Below are 18,153 nucleotides of genomic sequence, written 5' to 3' on the forward strand. Positions count from 1 at the left end.
TATTTGGAAACATCAATGACATGATTCACATAAAGCTCTTGCTAGTACATGGTAAAGCTCTCAGGACACAGTTGCTGCTGCGTATAAAACCCAAATATTCCTTTGCAGGGTGCAGTGCAGAACCCTAAGGGATCCATGATCTCATGGCCAGAACAGCCTCCAGGAAGAAGATGCACAGCTTCCTGAAACCGCACATCCCTCCTTCCTCCTGGGAGCCCAAATTCCAAGAAATGCAGCTAAAATTGGCCCTCAAACAGCTTTTGCAGAGCACGTCGCAGCTTTTTTTGGGTCTAGAGAGCCAGTTTCCTTGATGAAAGTGGCACAGAAGGAGAGACCCAGCTAAAAACAGCCACCGCCCAGACTGGTGTTAACAGAATGCAGCCTCCCCTGTTGTTTTGGGGGTTTGGACGCTTCGACTTCCGCAGCAGATCTCCGCATTGCCACTAGGTGGTAGTATCGCAACGCCCGGCGGGGACCGCACCCCAGGACCCGGACGAAGGGGCTGGGAGTCGCTTCTGAAAATCATGCCCATCAAATACGCACTAGTTCCAAAATTCTCCACCAGATTATTTCCCCTTTATTTGGGGGTAATTATTTGCATTACAGGGGCTCCGTGGAAGTGTCTCTTCTAAGGGCGTAGTGCTTTAGTGTCTCAGAAGCAACGCGAAAGAACTGTCCGTGGGTGAAATCCTAGCCACATGGCCCCGTGGGTGTCCCTGATGCTAGCAGATACGTGATCCCTGCACCCCACCTCACTCAGGAGATTCATGATGCCTTGAGTCCGATGTAGTTGAAGAGCTTGCCTTAGTTTTAAATTTTCCCGGAGAGGTGGCCTCAATTAGGGGGACTCATAGCCTGCCTAGGTGGTCTGTTGCTGTTCTCTTTGGGTGCAACGATGGAGTTCTAGCTCTGCAGTGTGGCTGCCTTGTGCTCAGGCCATTAAATCGTCTGGAGAACGGGGGCACTTGTGAAGCCTGCCTCGTGGCGGGTCCTTCCCCTGCGAGGAATAGATGAGTCACTGATGGGGGTTTCTTAGGGCAGTGCCTGGCTCACAGCAAGGGCTGAAATGTGAGTTCATTTTGCTATTTTCTCAGTATCTCCAGGGCCTAGTGTGTATTAGCCACTCAACAAATGGTAGCACAGTGATTCTTACTGTCCTTGTTTGGGTGACAACAGAAGTTAAAGGAATGAGTTCATAGTCTCGATTTTCAAAGCGTGGTGCTGGGCCAGCAGCATTGGCACCACTGGGCTCCTGTTGAGATTGCAAGGTCTGGGCCTTGCGTTCAGCTTGCTGCAGCAGAACCTTACTTAACAGCCTCTCTAGGGGGTTTGCGACACATTGAGGTTTGAGGAGTGCTGCTCTGAAGCTCCTTCTGGCCCCAGAGTGCCAGGATTCACCCCAGCCTGGGGTGAGCTCCATCTCTCAGATTCATATCTTTGGAAACAACAGCAGCCAGTCTAGCCCTGCATTTTAACCTTTTTCTCTTGCTTTTCTCAAATGTTGTCTCCAGCTGCCTCTGCGCTTGTGTGTGCTGGGGTGGGAGGGTTGGGGGGATGGGGAGTTGATGGAGGGCCTCATGCTGTCTCAGATTCGGATTTTGCTGGGTTCAACATGCTTTCCCTGAGCTTCCAGATCCAGATCCTCACTCCCCAAGATCCTGCCAGCTTCCCTGTCTTTGCCTACAGCATGCTCTTCATCACCCCAGTGACCAGAAAATGCAGTTTCCAACCAACCCCTCCTTTTCCCTCCCTACCCTTGGCCACCAAAGCCTCTCTTGCACCCCAGTTTTTCTCTTTGAGTGTCACTGCTCTGGCTCTTGGTTGTCCAGAACTTTGGGAACCACCCCAGATCTCCTAAAGGTCCCCCTGACCCCACCTCTCCTCCCCCAGCTCCTGGTCTTATCTCACACATTTCTGTCTGATGGAGTTCTCCAAGCTGACCCTTTCACTTTGATATCCAACACAGAGCTTCCCACTGCTCATTCAAGGTCTGCCCTACCTTGCTTAGTAGCCAAGGTCTTCTGTGATCTCCTAACGACCTCCAGTTTACCTTTGCGGCTTCATCTCCAGCTTTTTCCTCTCTCGTTCTAGATCAGGGGCTTTCGGGCCAAATCTGGTTTGCAGCCTGCTTTTGTAGATAGTTTGACTGGAATCCAGCCACCCATGTGTTTACTGATTGTCTTTGTCTGCTTTCACACTATCAGGACAGAGTCAGATTGTTTCAACAGAGACTGCATGGCCCACAAGGCCTGAAATGTTTACTCTCTGGCTCTGTGCAGAGAAAGAGTGCTGACCAGATCTAGATCCAGCCAAATGGCACCATGCGCTGTGGTCCCTCGCACACATCCTGGCCTTTGCCATAACCTGGTATGGCCCTGGGAGGGTCCGTCCATTTGCAAAGTCCTGGCTCATTTCTGCCCATAGTAATTTTTCCCCACCTGGAAGGTCCACCTCCAATGCCACCGAATTTGGCATTCTTTCAGCGAACATTTATGGAAATCTGGCAGGTGCCTGGCATGTCGTGTGCCGGGGACACGTCCTTGCTCCCAGGGAGCTGGTGTTGGAGTTGCTGACTGGCCGTGGTTCAGAAGCACCTCTAGAGCTTCAGCGTGAGAGCTCTTGGCCTTTCATTTTTTATTGTCGTGTCTTCTTGGCCTTGAGGCCAGGTGCCTGCCTCATATTTCTGTAGCACTTGGCACAATGCCCAGCACACAGTGAAGGTCAATATAGTCCATCGGAATAAATGAATGAATCTCTCTTCTCCCCAGAGTCCTTGTCCAGGTTATCATCCTGGGAGCTGGATTCCACCTCCCCTGTGCTTCCAGCTGTTTCTGGAATCCCATTTCAGGCCAGATGCTATTTACATCCATGCTTCTCAAACTTTCACGTGCAAAGGAACCACTGGAAAATTATGTTAGAATGGTTGGTTCCATGGGTCTGGGATGCAGCTCTCATTCATTCCCAGATAGTGCTGAAGATGCTGGGCCGTGGACCACACTTTGAGCAGCAAGGATTGGTTTTCACCCCCGATTTCACATTAGAGTCACTTGGGGGCTTTTCAGTGCTCACACCTAGACCTTACCCCAGATCACATGAATCAGTGAAGGGGGTGTGGTGGGGCCCAGGCTCTCCAGGTGATTTTAATGTGCAGCCAGCATTAAATCTTGACCTAGAACCACCAACCTAGAACTGTGAAGCTTCTTTCCAAACGAACCTCCCTTCTAACATCACTACCACCTAGAGCAGTGGTTCTCAAAGTCAGGTCCCCAGACCAGCAGGACCTGCATTTCCTGGGGACTTGTTAGAAATGCGAATTCTTGGTTGCACCCCGGAGCTACCAAATCAAAGAGACGGGGAGCAGGGTCCAGCAATCTGTGTTCTAGCAAGCCCTGAAGAAGATTTCCAGGCATGTGTAAGAGCCACTGTACTAGAAACGTTTGACCTTGGGTCCTCCCATGAACTCCCAACTGGTCTTTCTGCCTCTGGTCACATGCCATCCAACCTACTCTTTATTTTGTAGTGAGAGTAATTTTCCAGAAATGTCAATCTGACTAGATTACTCATCTGCTTAACACGTTCCAAGGCTCCCTCCCCATTGCCCTCAAACCCGTGCGTGGCAGAACTCTGAGGACTAAATCTTCCTAGCCCACCTCCCACCACATCCTGTCTTGGCTCCCCTGTTCCAGGAACATAGAACCATTTATATACCATCTTTGGAGAAATGCCTATTCAAGTCCTTTGCCCATTTTTTAATTGGGTTATTTTATTTTATTTTTTGTTGTTGCATCTGGGAGCTTTAAAAAATACTGACATCTGGGTCCCATGCCCAGAGAATCTAATTGGCTTTGGGTACAGCTTAGGCACAGAGTTTTTCGAAGCCCCCTACTCCCTCATCTGATCATCGCAGTGAGTATTCAACGTTGAGAACTTCTGAATTTAGCCAGAGGTCTGTTCTTTGAGCCTAGAAAAACCTATTTAATAAGAGAGGAGGCCGAGTGGGGTGACCCATGCCTTTAATCCCAGCGCTTTGGGAGGCTGAGGCAAGTGGATGACCTGAGGTTAGGGATTCGAGACCAGCCTGGCCAACATGGCGAAATCCCGTCTCTGCTAAAAATACAAAAATTAGCTGGGTGTGGTGGTATGTGCCTGTAATCCCAGCTACTTGAGAGGCTGAGGCAGGAGAATCGCTTGAATCCAGGAGGTGGAGGTTGCAGTGAGCCACGATTGAGCCGATGGACTCCAATCTGGGTGACAGAGTGAGACTCCATCTCAAAAAGAAAAAAAGAAGAAAGAGATAGAGGAATTGTTTATTTTGCTTAAGGAATCAGGTATCTTGGTCCAGCTAGCAGAGGTTAAGGTTCTTGATGAAAGTTTGAGTCTCCCTGCTGGGGCCAGTCAGACACAAGCCTCGGTACATTTGGATCTTGGAGGATTTCACTTAAGCCCACTCAAAGGGGAGGAGATTGGAACTAACAGTCATTGCATACCGCACACATTCATTCACTCTTTTAAAGGCTGTTAGGTCAGGTAGGTATTAATATCTTGAGATCATGAACTAGTAAACGGTTTATGAGCTTTTTAAAAGCTACCTTTCATCAAGAACTTTAACCTCTGTGAAATGCTTTACATCCATTTTCTTATTCAATTATCACATGAAATATAAGTATTTTTATAGATGAAGGACTAGAGTTAGAGAAGTGCAGTTAAGGCCGCACAGCTCACGGAGACAAATGAATCTGCATTTGAGATCCTAGATCCCCTCCCCTCCCCGACCCCTTTTTTGAGACAGGATCTCACTCTGTCATCCAGGCTGCGGTGCAGTGGCATGATCACAGCTCCCTGGAGCCTTGACCTGGGGGCTCAAGCAATCCTCCCACCTCAGCCTTCCTGGGACTATATAGGTCCATGCCACCATGTCCGACTAATTTTAATTTTTTTTTTTTTTTTTTTAGAGATAGTGTTTTGCTACGTTGCCCAGGCTGGTCTTGAATTCCTGGGCTTAAGCACCCTTCCTGCCTCTGCCTGTGAAAGTTCTGGGATTACAGGCATGAGTCACTGCGCCTGGCCCCTAGATCTCTTTTAAAAATAACCCCTAACTCCAGTTTTCCCAGCCCTCTCCAACCTTCCTCTCCAACATTAAGCAAACATTAAAACAGAAAAACAGCTTAGTTAAATGGAACGCAAGGAATCTGCAACTTAGCAGGCAGCATTTATCTGCATGAAAATTTCCCCTGATCAACTCCGGCTATCATGGGAGAGATTCTAACCCTTGTTGGAGGATGCATTCAAAGTTGTGTTAGTAAAAATTACTTTAGGTAATGAACCCTAGATCAATTCTTATTGAAATGAGGTGGAATTAGATTTTTGCTCTTCCCATATGTAATGCTTTCAATTCAATGATGAATTACTGGAGTCAGCAGCTATCTGACATTTCAATGCCGTGCACAGCATGCTATGCCTTTCTTGTTTGCTAGCCCTTTGCGGAGAGAAAGCAGACCTATTGGAGTGCATTTTTTAATTTAATGGGGCTGTTTGATAGAGGCTTTTTTCTTTATTGAGGGAGAATTTGCCATTTTAACATTTCATTAGTTTTCTCAATCTTTCTCAGGTCCCCTTGTAAACATTAATGATTATATGTACATGCAAATACATTATTTGTATGACTTCGGGCAAGCCACGTCACCTCTCTGTACATTTTCTGTTTTCTCATCTTTGAAATGAGAGGGTTGGATCAGGTCTCTGTTTGCCAAAATTCTGTAGATCTGTGTTAAGAAAAAAAAAATCAGAGGAATATTAGGTTCAACAAAGTCAAGGTTTCTGCGTTTTCCATTCAAATTGTTTCTCTTTTAATTTTTTCTTTTTAGAGACAGGGTCTTGGTGTGTCACTCAGGCTGGAGTTCAGTGGTGTGATCATAGCTCACTGCAGCCTCGATCTCCTGGGATCAAGCAATCCTCCCGTCTCAGCCTCCCAAGTAGCTGGGACTACAGGCACATGCCACCACACCCAGCTACAAATTGTTTCTTTATTCTTTTCAGTGTTCCTGTCCCCAGCCTGTAAAGTAGGAACTTAATCTACACTTCTGCCTTCTCAAGGGATTATGGGAAAGAAGCTTCAGCTCTGACCTCTTTACTCCCCATTCAAAGAAGAATGACTCATATCTCTAGAAAGATGGGGAGAAGTTATATCTTGGCCGTTTTTACCAGGGCTGGGGACACTGTGTCCAACAGGTGACCTGGCCACCCACAGTCATTTCTCTCCACACTTGTTAGGGGGAGGCCAGCTGAGATCCTTCATAGAGAAGTATGAAGAAGCATCTGCAGTATATATTGTAAAGTTATTTGACTAGACGCAAATATTCTCAGAATCGTATCTTCATGGAGAAGCAAATGCTTTATTATTTTGCAGTGATTCTCTCTATCCCTAATATATAGTCTTTACTAAAAAGCTATTTTATTTGGTGTTAATATGGCCACTCGCCTTTATTTTATTAGTATTTGCCTAATATCTTTGTCTATTTCTTTACTTTCTATATTAAAGTCTTCCTATATTTTTACGTTTTAGCTTTTTTTTTTTTTTTTTCAACAGCAGGTAGCTGGATTCCCTGCCTCCACCCCATCCAATTTGATAATCTCTTTTAACTGAGATGGTTATTTCAATTACATTTATTGTGATTATTGATCTATTTGGATTGTTTCTCCTGTTTTAACTTTTTTGAGGTTTCATTGGTACTGCATTATATGTGTGTGTGTATATATGTATATATACACACACACATATATATAATTTATCTTTTCTGGTCTATACAAATTAAGTTTTTTTTTCTTATTACTTTTTTTTCTTTCCTGAGATGGAAGTTATAACTTCTGTTTTTACTCTTTAAATTATTATCTTTGAAATTTTACTATGCATATGAGACTTTTAATGTCAGTATCTTTTACTTTTAATGTCAGTTTAACTTTTAATGTCAGTATCTTTTTTTTTTTTTTTTAATTTTAGAGGCTGTCACTCAGGCTGGAGTGCCATGGCATGATCATAGTTCACTGCAGCCTCAAACTTCAGGGCTCCAGGCATCCTCCTACCTCCTAGCCTCATGAATAGCTTGGATTACAGGCATGCACCTCCATAACCAGATAATTTTTTTTAAATTTTTATTTTCTAGAGATAGAGCCTCACTGTGTTGCCCAGGCTGTAATGTTGGTATCTTGACTGTCATCACCTTCCCACCCTGACTGATGATATGAAGATTTTGGAGTACTTCAACCCGGGTCATTTCTCTCCTAATTGACACATTCTTGTTGCTAAGGACTTTAGTTCTTTCTATTAAGCCTACTTGTTAGACAACTGTATTTTATGAATACAATGGTTCTTTAGATGAACCTACATGTTTTCTCCTTTTTCCCCTTTGCTAATCTTCTTGAATCTCAGGTCTTCTTATTTGGGCTCGTTTTCATTCTCTCTCAACTACATCCTTTAGAAATTATTTTAGTTGGCCTATTGGTTAAATCTTTGTTTTTAGAAGTCTGAAAATGTCCTTATTTTGCTCTTATTCTTGAGATACAGTTTTGTTAGATCTGCTATTCTAGCTTGACAGTTCTCTTTTTCTCAACAAGATGAAGAGAGAATTTTGATGACTTCTGTTGCTACTCTTAAAAAATGTCCAGTTGTTGCTGGTCTAACTGTTACATCTGTGCTGGGGGTTGTTGCTGATTTCTTCCATCTGCTGCTGGTTTTAAGACTTCCTGTTTGTCTTTGATGATCTGTAGCTTTACCACAATGTATCCAGGAATAGGCTTCTTTTTACTTAGTCAGTTTGGTGTAAATGGTACTCTTGTATCTGTAGATTCATGTCTTTACTAGTCCTGGAAAACTCCGTTTTTGCCTTTTCAAATATAGCCTCATTTTTATTCTCTCTCTGTTTTATTTTCTGGAATTCGAATTAGAATATATGTTAGAATATCACATTCTGCCCTTCACAGCTCTGAATGTCTTATTTTCTCATTCTGGCCTTTGTGTTGCTCTATCTTCCAGTTTATGAATTTCCCTTTTTAGCTGTGGATAATCTGCTTTTTTTTTTTTTTAAGAAAAACCATACCTACTGAGTTCTAATTTCAATAATTATAGTTCTATTTTATGTATTTTCTTTGGTTTCAAGTGTGTCTGCTCATTTTTTGTTGCTTGCTCATTTATGAGCTTATATTGGGCCAATCTTAATCTGTGAGAATACTGAGGACATAGATTAAGAATGCTTTCTTTCAGAGAGGATTTTGCATTTTTGCCTTGCGAGAGCCACAGGCACTGTCTGTTTTTAGCTACCTGGATTAATAGTGGAGGGTCAGGTCCAATCCCCACATCTTGCTCTTATCCCGAGACTTGTGCTTGATTGTCACACTGATGTTCCCTTATGCATGTTTGTCTCATCTGCTTAAGCTTTAACATAATTTTTTGGCCCCTTGGAGATTTCCCTTGCTTCTTGTAATCCCACCAATAAAATTTTATTTTCTTTAGGATTTAGTTGTCTTGTGTAGAGAATTCCTTTAGAACATCTGGTCCATATATTATCAAAGCAGAAGTCGATGTCTGGATTCCAGACTTCCTAGTGAACTAACACAAAGCCTTCCTCTACCATAGGTCATCCCAAATGTGCCAGAAACCCTGCATTTGGGGATAACAAAGCATTTCATTCCTCCTCTGGCTTGTGGGTGGTTCAGAACCCAGAGGGGCAGAGGGGTGAGGCCAATTGCTACCTCCAGACTACCACACTCACATTCACCATGAGCCCCCAAGAGAAGAATGTGGAACTCACATTTGCCACACTTTTTTGCCCACAGAGCAGTGTACAGAGGGCTCCTCAGGGCTGGTGTTCAACAATACACCTGTTTAGATTAAAAGGGGTGGGTGAAACAATTTCTAATGACCCTTCTGGAAATTTTCAAGGCTCTTATTTCATATTAATGTGCAACTCCTCAGGTACATACGGACAAGATGCCCCCTTCTCCTTGGTAGATTGTCTCATTTTAACATATGAGAACAATGTGGAGATGAACTGTGGGAGGTGAACACTATGTTTATATTTCTAGGGCATCTTCTCCCCCTCTCCAAATTCCTGCTGGCTTTTATGAGGCAGTAACTTACAGTTAAATACACAAATACAGCCTGGGCACAGTGGTCATGTCTGTAATCCCAGCACTTTGGGAGGCCGAGGCGGGCAGATCACCTGAGGTCAGGTGTTCAAGACTAGCCTGGCCAACATGGTGAAACCCCATCTCTACTAAAAATACAAAAAATTTGGCCGGGCGCGGTGGCTCAAACCTGTAATCCCAGCACTTTGGGAGGCCGAGACGGGCAGATCACGAGGTCAGGAGATCGAGACCATCCTGGCTAACACAGTGAAACCCCGTCTCTACTAAAAAATACAAAAAACTAGCCGGGCGTGGTGGGGGGCGCCTGTAGTCCCAGCTACTAGGGAGGCTGAGGCAGGAGAATGGCGTAAACCCGGGAGGCGGAGCTTGCAGTGAGCTGAGATCCGGCCANTGGATCACCTGAGGTCAGGAGTTTGAGCCCAGCCTGGCCAACGTGTTGAAACTCCGTCTCTATTAAAAACACAAAAATTAGCTGGGTGCGGTGGCTCAAACCTGTAATCCCAGCACTTTGGGAGGCCGAGACGGGCAGATCACGAGGTCAGGAGATCGAGACCATCCTGGCTAACACGGTGAAACCCCGTCTCTACTAAAAAATATAAAATCTAGCCGGGCGAGATGGCGGGCGCCTGTAGTCCCAGCTACTCGGGAGGCTGAGGCAGGAGAATGGCGTAAACCCAGGAGGCGGAGCTTGCAGTGAGCTGAGATCCAGCCACTGCACTCCAGCCCCGGTGACAGAGCAAGACTCTGTCTCAAAAAACAAACAAACAAACAAACCAACAAAAAAAATTTGCCAGGTGTGGTGGTGCATGCCTGCAATGCCAGCTACTTGGGAGGCCAAGGCAGGAGAATCGCTTGAACCCAGGAGGCAGAGGTTGCAGTGAGTTGAGATCGTGCCCTGCATTCCAGCCTGGGTGACAGAGTGAGACTCCATCTCAAAACAAAACACAAAACTCCACACAGATACAGTTAAATCACAAGGGTGAAGGTGTGAGACAGGGAAATATGGCAAGTCTCTGTATGACCATACAAATGGGCGTGTGGGAGGGGAGAGGGAGGCTGTAGGAAGAGCTAAGGACCAGGAGTACCTTTTGCTCTGTTCACGGATCATTCATGGGTGTGCTGTGCTGGAAATCCTGCTTTTAAGCTGCTTGCAAACCTCATCAGGAGTTTGGGTGTGTGGATGGGGTTGTCTTTTCCTGAGCTTTACTGAGTGCCTGGAACCGTTCTACATGTTGTGGAGGCAGATATAGTCCCTTCCCTCTTGGAGGTGACATTCTAGTGGAGAAAGACAATTTCAAGGAAACAAATAGGTAAATAAAGGTAGTTTCTGACTGGGTTAGATTCTATGATGCAGATGAGGCATAGAGAGTGATGAAGAGGTGGTTAGGGTGAATAGTGAGGAAAGGCATCTCTGAGAAGGGTATTTGAGCTGGAATTTCAAGGAGGAGAATGGGTTGGCTCATCCGGAACTGAGGAAAGGCTGTATCTGGCAGAAATAACAGCCTGAGTGAAGTCCTTGATGGATGAAGGGGTACCGCACAATCAAAGTGGCAGAAAGGAGACCTGTGTGTTTGGCACAGTATTAGCTATCTATTGCCACATTCACTCCATCATCCACCCACCCATCCATGCATCCATTTCTCCACTCATGCATTCACCTACGCATTTACACATTCACTCATTTAATTCAGCCGTTCTCTTTTTCCCTCTCTCCCTTATCATTTATTCTTTCAACAGTTCCATTTCAATGATTGCCACAATCTTGGCTGCATAAAAAAACCCCACACGTATTATCTCACAGTTTCTGTGAGCACAGCTTAGCTGGGTCCTCTTGGCAGAATCCATTTCCTTATGGATGCATGATTGAGCATCATGGCTTTTTGCTGGCTGTTGGTTGGAGGCAGCTCTCTGGTCCTAGAGTCTGAAGTTTCTGGAGTCCTCCTTCATCCCTTTGCCATATGGGGTTCCTCAACATGACTTTCTATTTCATCAAGCCAGCAAGGAGGCTTTCTCAGCTCTTGGGAGCCCAGTCCCTCTTTTAAGGTTTTTTACCTGAGTAAGTCAGGATGATCTCCCTTTAAATTCATTCAAAATCAGCTGACTTGGGACCTGAATTAGAGCTGCAAAAATTTCTTCACTGTTGCTACAACCTACAGGCAAGTCCAACATTTTAACCGCCCTTTCTTATCAACAAAAGCCTGGTTTTGTTCAGGAGGCAAAGTACTCAGCTAAGAAGACTGTCTTCCTTGAAACTGACATTGGTAATGTAACAAAGTTCTGGCCAATAACCTGTAAGTTGCTGTCTAAAGAAAAGTTATCACTTTAGTGATAAAAAGGGACAGACCCAACTGTTAATGCCTTTTTTTCCTTTGCTCCCTTCCCTACGTTTTCCCTGGAACTTGGAAGCAAAGCCCTGAGCTGGTGCAGCCATCTTGTGACCATGAGGGTCTCTATTTTCTGATGATGGCAGAGCAGGAGGATAGAAGGAACATGCGTCACTCGAGGCATTTTGGAGCTTCTCTGGACCATCTCTAAACTTCTTACCGTGTGAAAAAAGTATCCCCTTGTTTGGTTGCACAAATATACTTAGGTTTTTGTTATATGCAAAAGTTAGATCAAGGAGTCCTTGCTGAGCATGTTCTGGAGTGCGTGCTTTATTCTAAGTTAAATGGGAAGATGTTGAAGACTTTTAATCCAACAGGTTCCTGGATTGATTTATGCTTTTAAAAAATCTCTTGTACTTAGCAAAGAATGAACTGTGAGGTGAGGTGTGTGTACACAGTTGGAAGTGGAGGCTCAGAGGAGGTTATTAAGTCTCCCAAGGTAGCACATCTAGAGAGGGACAGAAATGGAATCCAAAATGCACAATTGTTTGACTCAACAGCCCTGGCTTCGGTTGTTGTCTCTGATTTTAGTCAAGGTCTTTGTCTACTTATTGCTGTTGGAAGAGCCCTGAAACTATTGTTTTACTCAGTTTATCTCTGGCATCCCATTCTCTTAAAAAAACTAATGATTTTTCATAATCATAAAAGATAAATTACTTCTGGGTCTGGAAATTTTTTCATATCAATCTGGGGAAAGCTAAGTAAAGATAAGAAAAGAAAGATTGTGTGCATGCGTGTGTGTGTGTGCGTGCACATGTGCGTGTATGTGTGTAGCGAAGAACTTCCCTTTCCATTGTTGCTTTTAAATCCCTATTGACGAATGCCCACCTGATCCTAAATACTAATGCTTGGAAATAAAAGTAATTCCAGTATCATAATCAGAACTCTAATCAGCCCCGGCTGAATGCTAAATGAGCTTGGAACAGGGTACCTTTCTTAGACAAGGTGTTGCATTTTATCCAGGGGTCTCCAAGGGAGTCATGCATTGTTTGACGTATTAAGTAGACATGCAAGCAAGTCTGAGAAGCGATTGTAATACAGGCAGGAGCAAAGTGCTATTAGAATTTGGAAGAGTGAGAGAGTTTGGGAAGGTGGATCAGAGAGGGCTTTGAGAAGGCAACAAAAATGAAATGACTGCTGAAGAAGGAGTTTAACTTTATCAGCTGGACAAGGGGGACAAGGCGTTATTTTTTGGAGGCATTTCCAGTTTGGGGAGCTGAAGTCATGCTCATCCTTAATAGATAATATTAGCTTTACTGTCCTTTCTCCCTCCTTCCAAGACTCAAAAAAATGTCTAGATTATTCATCTCAAATTTCTAGGTTGATGAAATTCAGGTTTAATTCAACAACTGATTTTTCTTGTTCAAAACATTGGATGGGAAGAAAATTCAAATAAAAATCACAGAAGCCCATAGCAGGAAGTTACCTTAACCCAACCTGTCTCTGTAGCATCGCCTTTAAGTTAGAACTCAACATACCAACAACCAGCTATTCATTTTGTTGAGAGGGGTGTGTGTGTGTGTGTGTGTGTGTAGGCATGCATGTTTCTGAGCTGATTTTGTTTTATACAATCAGACTGTTTCTTTTGATTTGGAACTATCTTGCCAAAAGTGTCTCTTATGTGCGAGCATTGTCACATTGTCATGGAGCTTGACACTTATGTACTCAACATTCATCAAATATTCCATTCATCAAATATTCATTAAACTGCTTCTCTCTCCCAGGCCCAGCACTAGATGCTGATGGTAATACCCTGAGGAACAAGACAGCTTTCTTCCTCTTAGAGAGCCCATAGTCTGGTGCAAGGGCCAGCAACATTTTTCCGTAAAGGAGTGGATAGAAAATATTTTAGGCTTTGTGGACATATGGTGTCTGTTGCAGTTATTTAATTCTACTCTTGTAGTGCAAAAGCAGCTGTAGCTAATATGTAAAAAAAAAAGGGACATGGCTGTGTTCTAATAAAACTTTATTTACCAAAACAGATTTTACTCCACTCCCAGCTGTAGTTTCTGACCCCTTGTCTAATGAGGGGTGGGCACGCAAGTAACTAACAATGATAAAGTAGCCTATTATGGAAGCTCAGAGTTGAGCCTCAATTTAGGCTTGGACAATGGAGAAGACTGCCTGGAGAAGGTGATGTGTGATCTTAGAGCTGAAAGGTGAGTGGAGTTGGCAGGGTGAGGAGGCTGGGGTGGGAGGACCCTCTAGGCACAGAACACAGTGCGCAAAGAAGTCTGAAGGCAAAAGGAGATACGAGGGGCCTGGGGAATGCAGTGGACTGGGTTGGCAAGGCAAATGGGGCAAGACAGGAAAGGATCTTGTAAAACAAGGCCATGGTACGCCACTGACAGGCTTGCAGCATCTTGTTCTGTTTTGTCTTGTTTAAAAGATTCAACAGTGCCATTGCAGCAGGCCTCCGAGGTGGCATCAGGGCCTCAGTGGCACTCAGAGTATGGACGTGCAGCTCTAGAATAGGTGGTTTGGTCTTCCTTCCTTACCCCGACCTATGAGGGTCCCCCAGGCAGCCTGTGGCCTGGTCCGGGAGGCAGGTCACTCAGGATAGCTGCAGAATGGGACACAGTTTAGGAGGAAACAGAGGCAAAACAAAAATAGGCACAGATATGGAGTTGGGATAAAGCATGATGCTTACTTAGGCCAAAGCTACATCCCTTATTTATTTATTTTTTTTGAGATGGAGTTTCACTCCTGTCGCCCAGGCTGGAGTGCAGTGGCACAATCTCGGCTCATCGCAACCTCCGCCTCTTGGGTTCAAGTGATTCTCCTGCTTCAGCATCTTCAGTAGCTGGGATTACAGGTGCCCACCATCATGACTGGCTAATTTTTGTGTTTTTAGTAGAGATGGGGTTTTGCCATGTTGGGCAGGCTGGTCTTGAACTCCTGACCTCAAGTGATCCTCTTGCCTTGGCCTCCCAAAGTGCTGGGATTACAGGTGTGAGCCACTACACTAAGCCCAAAGCTATATAATTGCAGGCATTGTGGAGAGGATCAAATGCTATAATATGTACTAATTTCAGCCTAGTCAATACTTGAGTAATAAAAGCTAAGACATTTTCATGCTCCTCACCTCCCCTCCTCTTCCCTCTCTTCCTCTCTCATCTTCTCTCCCCTCTATTACACTGGCCTCTTAAACTAGAATTACTAAGTGTTTTTTGTTGTTGGCATCCAGTGGGCAGTGGCCAGGGATGCAGCTAAACATACCATAATGCACAGGACAGCACCACAACACAGAATTATGCAACCCCCAAATGTCAATAGCGCTGAGGTTGAGAAACCTGCTCTTGTCCCATCTTCCCACTGTCTACGGCTCACCATCCTGACTCAACTATTAATCTATGAACAAGCCTCCACATCTGCGCATCTCTGCTTCCCTTTATCTTGATCACTCTTTGTCTCTCTGCTCCGACACCGATTTCATGGGTCTCTACTTCCAGGAAAAGTCATAGGGTTCCCCTAGGTTGGAATTAATTGCTTCCTTCTTGTGGAGCTCATGGGACTTCATTCATACCTGTCACGACCCTTACAATATAACAATGTTGTAAATATTAGTATTACAGTGTATATGTTAGGCCTCTTCCCCCATTCATTGCTGAGCTTCTTTAGTAAAGGAACTGGGTCTTGTTCATCTCATACCCCTTTGCTCAAGATAATGTGTCTGCTGAATGGATGAATAAAATATTAAACATTATAAATGTGCAAAATATTCCCTGTTTTGACATAAATACTCTGGGCTGGCATGCAAACCCACCTATTTTCCCACTTGTTCCTCATCTCCCCCATCTTCCAGGCAAATTTTATGCAGGCAACCTTCACACTTTTCTGAAACTCAGAAATGATTTGTGTTCGTGATTCAATTTTAATTTCATATCTTCAGCATTTTTACATTTAGTAACATTTTCCATTTTGCAGTAAATCTACCGATGCAGCTTGAACACATTTCCCCCTGCTCCTCCCCAGGATCCATTTACTGCCACCAATCAAAGGCTTTCTTTTATGAGAATGGAGGCGAATGCTTCCCGTGTGTGTGTCTGCCAACGTCTCATTCGCATTCGAACCATGGTTATCTCTTCCTGGAGCTTCATTGTCCCCCCTAGGGGAGCAATTGAGGTCCTCTGAAGCCAAAAACCTGAGTTAGTCTCTATCATTGCTGTATCTCTGGTGCCTTGCATGGCACCTGGCTCGTAATAGGTGCTTACCGAATACTTGTTGAATGAATATTAAACATGTGAGCTGTGCCAAAGCTCTTTGGTTTGCAAGACCAAGATTATTTGAAAATTGGAGAAGTAGTGGAGAGAACACAGACCTTTGGTCATACTAAGGTGAGGTCTAGTCCCAACTGTACTACTTATTATATATGTGCCCTTGGGCATGTAAGCCTCAGTTTCCCCCTTTTTCTGATGATCCTTATTCTTACCTATCTCTTAGGTTGTTGTAGCAAGTGAAATAATCAGCACATAGTATGCTATCCAATTAAGTACCATTTATTAATAATAATAGGGCCTGCAGCTGGGGCGGATCATTCCAGGGAATTGATCAGATATTGGGAGCCATTCAGGTAAATACAGTCACTGCTGCAGTTAGGGACTTTTGTAGATTCTCCTGTAAAGCACTGTTCTTGGTTTCTCAGGATTCCCTCCTCATTTGGGTTCCAGTCATGTAGGCCTGAAATTCAATACGCAGAGGGAATCTCAAACCAATTCATGATGTGTATCTCCCCCGGTATGTGGGCACAGGAGCCCTGGATGTTGGAGGCAGAGAGTTTAGAGAAACCCTGACTCATCACACTCCACGTGCACAGGAGCCTGAGGCTCGGACAGGTGAAGTGACATGCCCCAGGTCATCCAGTGCATCAGGGATGCCTCAACTTGATCTGAGATCTCCTGGTTTTTTACAGCCTTGCTCCATTTCCTGCGCCGAGAAGCTAGTGGTTTGCATTTTGTGCTTTAGTGGCCGAAGTGCAAATGCTGTTAGAGCTGAACCTGTGGAGACCCACACAGCACCTTTCTCCGCAGCATTCAATTAAATCCCTGATTCAGCTCTTTGAGGCCTGACAGCCCCTCATGAGAATGAGGCATGCAGGAGAAGCATTTCTAGAAGGGGCTTCTCAGAGCAATGCTTTAAAGCAGCTCTGGCCCTGGCTCAGATGCCCTTGTGCTGCAAGGTCAGCTTCTCAGACAGGAGCCTTTGATGGCAGAGCTGCTTCCCTGCAAGAAAATAGCAGTTCCTACAATCAACCAAGCCTCAGGGCACTTGGCTTCTCTCTGCCATGTCCTCAATCCTTATTCAGGGAGGGAGGTGTTCTTTATGCTCAGGGTCCGTTTGGAGATTTTGGCTTACTGAGAGGCTTGGCACTTACGAGAGAGTCTTGGAAGCCAGGTTCTCCTGGTTCAAAGTCTGGCTCCACCACGTTTAGTGGGGTGAGCACTGGTGACTCATTCGGTCTCTCTGCCTCTCAGTTTTCTCATCTGTAAAATGGGGCACTCCTCCTAGGGTTGCTGTGAGAACTAAGTAAGTCAAAGACAAATGGTGCTTAGAAGAATCTTTGGCACATAGTAAGTGCTCAATAAACACCATCTATTGTTATTAAACATAGGTGCTCAATTCCACCTTGATTCATGTTCCCAGCTCTGCTTCTCATTGACTGTGTGACTCTGGGTGAGTTACTTGACTGCTCTGAGCCACAATATCCAATCAGACAAATAAATATAATACCCATACTGAGAGCTTTTGGTTGCCGCATATTCATCTTTGGGACAAACTGGGCTTTGGGGGCATTTACATGGACACCCATACATCGCTTCTTACATAGGAGTTTGAGTTTTTGTGTATCAGGGGCTGCAAGGCCATCTCAAGCTCATGTGATGATGACCCCCTGGTAGAAATTCCTCTCCAGGAGGGTCTCTGTCTTTGCCTGTGCAGCAGGGTTTGTGCCAAGGACTTTAATATTTTATTGCATTTTTGTGATTACTATACAAAACCAAGCAAAAAGAAGAAGTGCTGATCTTTCTGGTAAAGAAACATGAGTCTCATAAACTAAATAAAACCAAGCCAAAGAAAGAAACAAACGAGAAGATAAAATCATAAAAGCCACCTAACACAGCAGATCTTTAACTTTTAGCTGGAAGATCTTTGGGATTAGCTTATTGTATATTGCACATTTGTGAAAGAAAAGAATACAATTAAAAGACATGTATGAAAATAGAAATACATGGTCGACGATTGCATCAGAAAAATGAGGTTAAATTGAAGATTGTATACAGATGTTATCCTTTCCTCCCCCAACATTGGAGTTGATTATTTGAATTTTGTACACATTTTTTAGTTGTGTATTACATATGTAGGGAGGGCTGGTGATAACTCTGTGTGTTAAAGGCATGGCACAATGCATGGTACATAGAGGTGCCTCATAGGTGATGGCGATCACAATTATTATTATTATTATTATTATTATTATTATTATTACTGAGATGGAGTCTTGCTCTGTCACCCAGGCTGGAGTGCAGTGGCGTGATCTCTGCTCACTGCAACCTCCGCCTCCCGGGTTCAAGCAATTCTGCCTTAGCCTCCTATGTAGCTGGGATTATAGACGCGTGCCACCATGCCTGGCTAT

Source organism: Rhinopithecus bieti, unplaced genomic scaffold (assembly GCF_001698545.2).
Source record: "Rhinopithecus bieti isolate Rb0 unplaced genomic scaffold, ASM169854v2 scaffold_8226, whole genome shotgun sequence".
Taxonomy (NCBI): domain Eukaryota; kingdom Metazoa; phylum Chordata; class Mammalia; order Primates; family Cercopithecidae; genus Rhinopithecus; species Rhinopithecus bieti.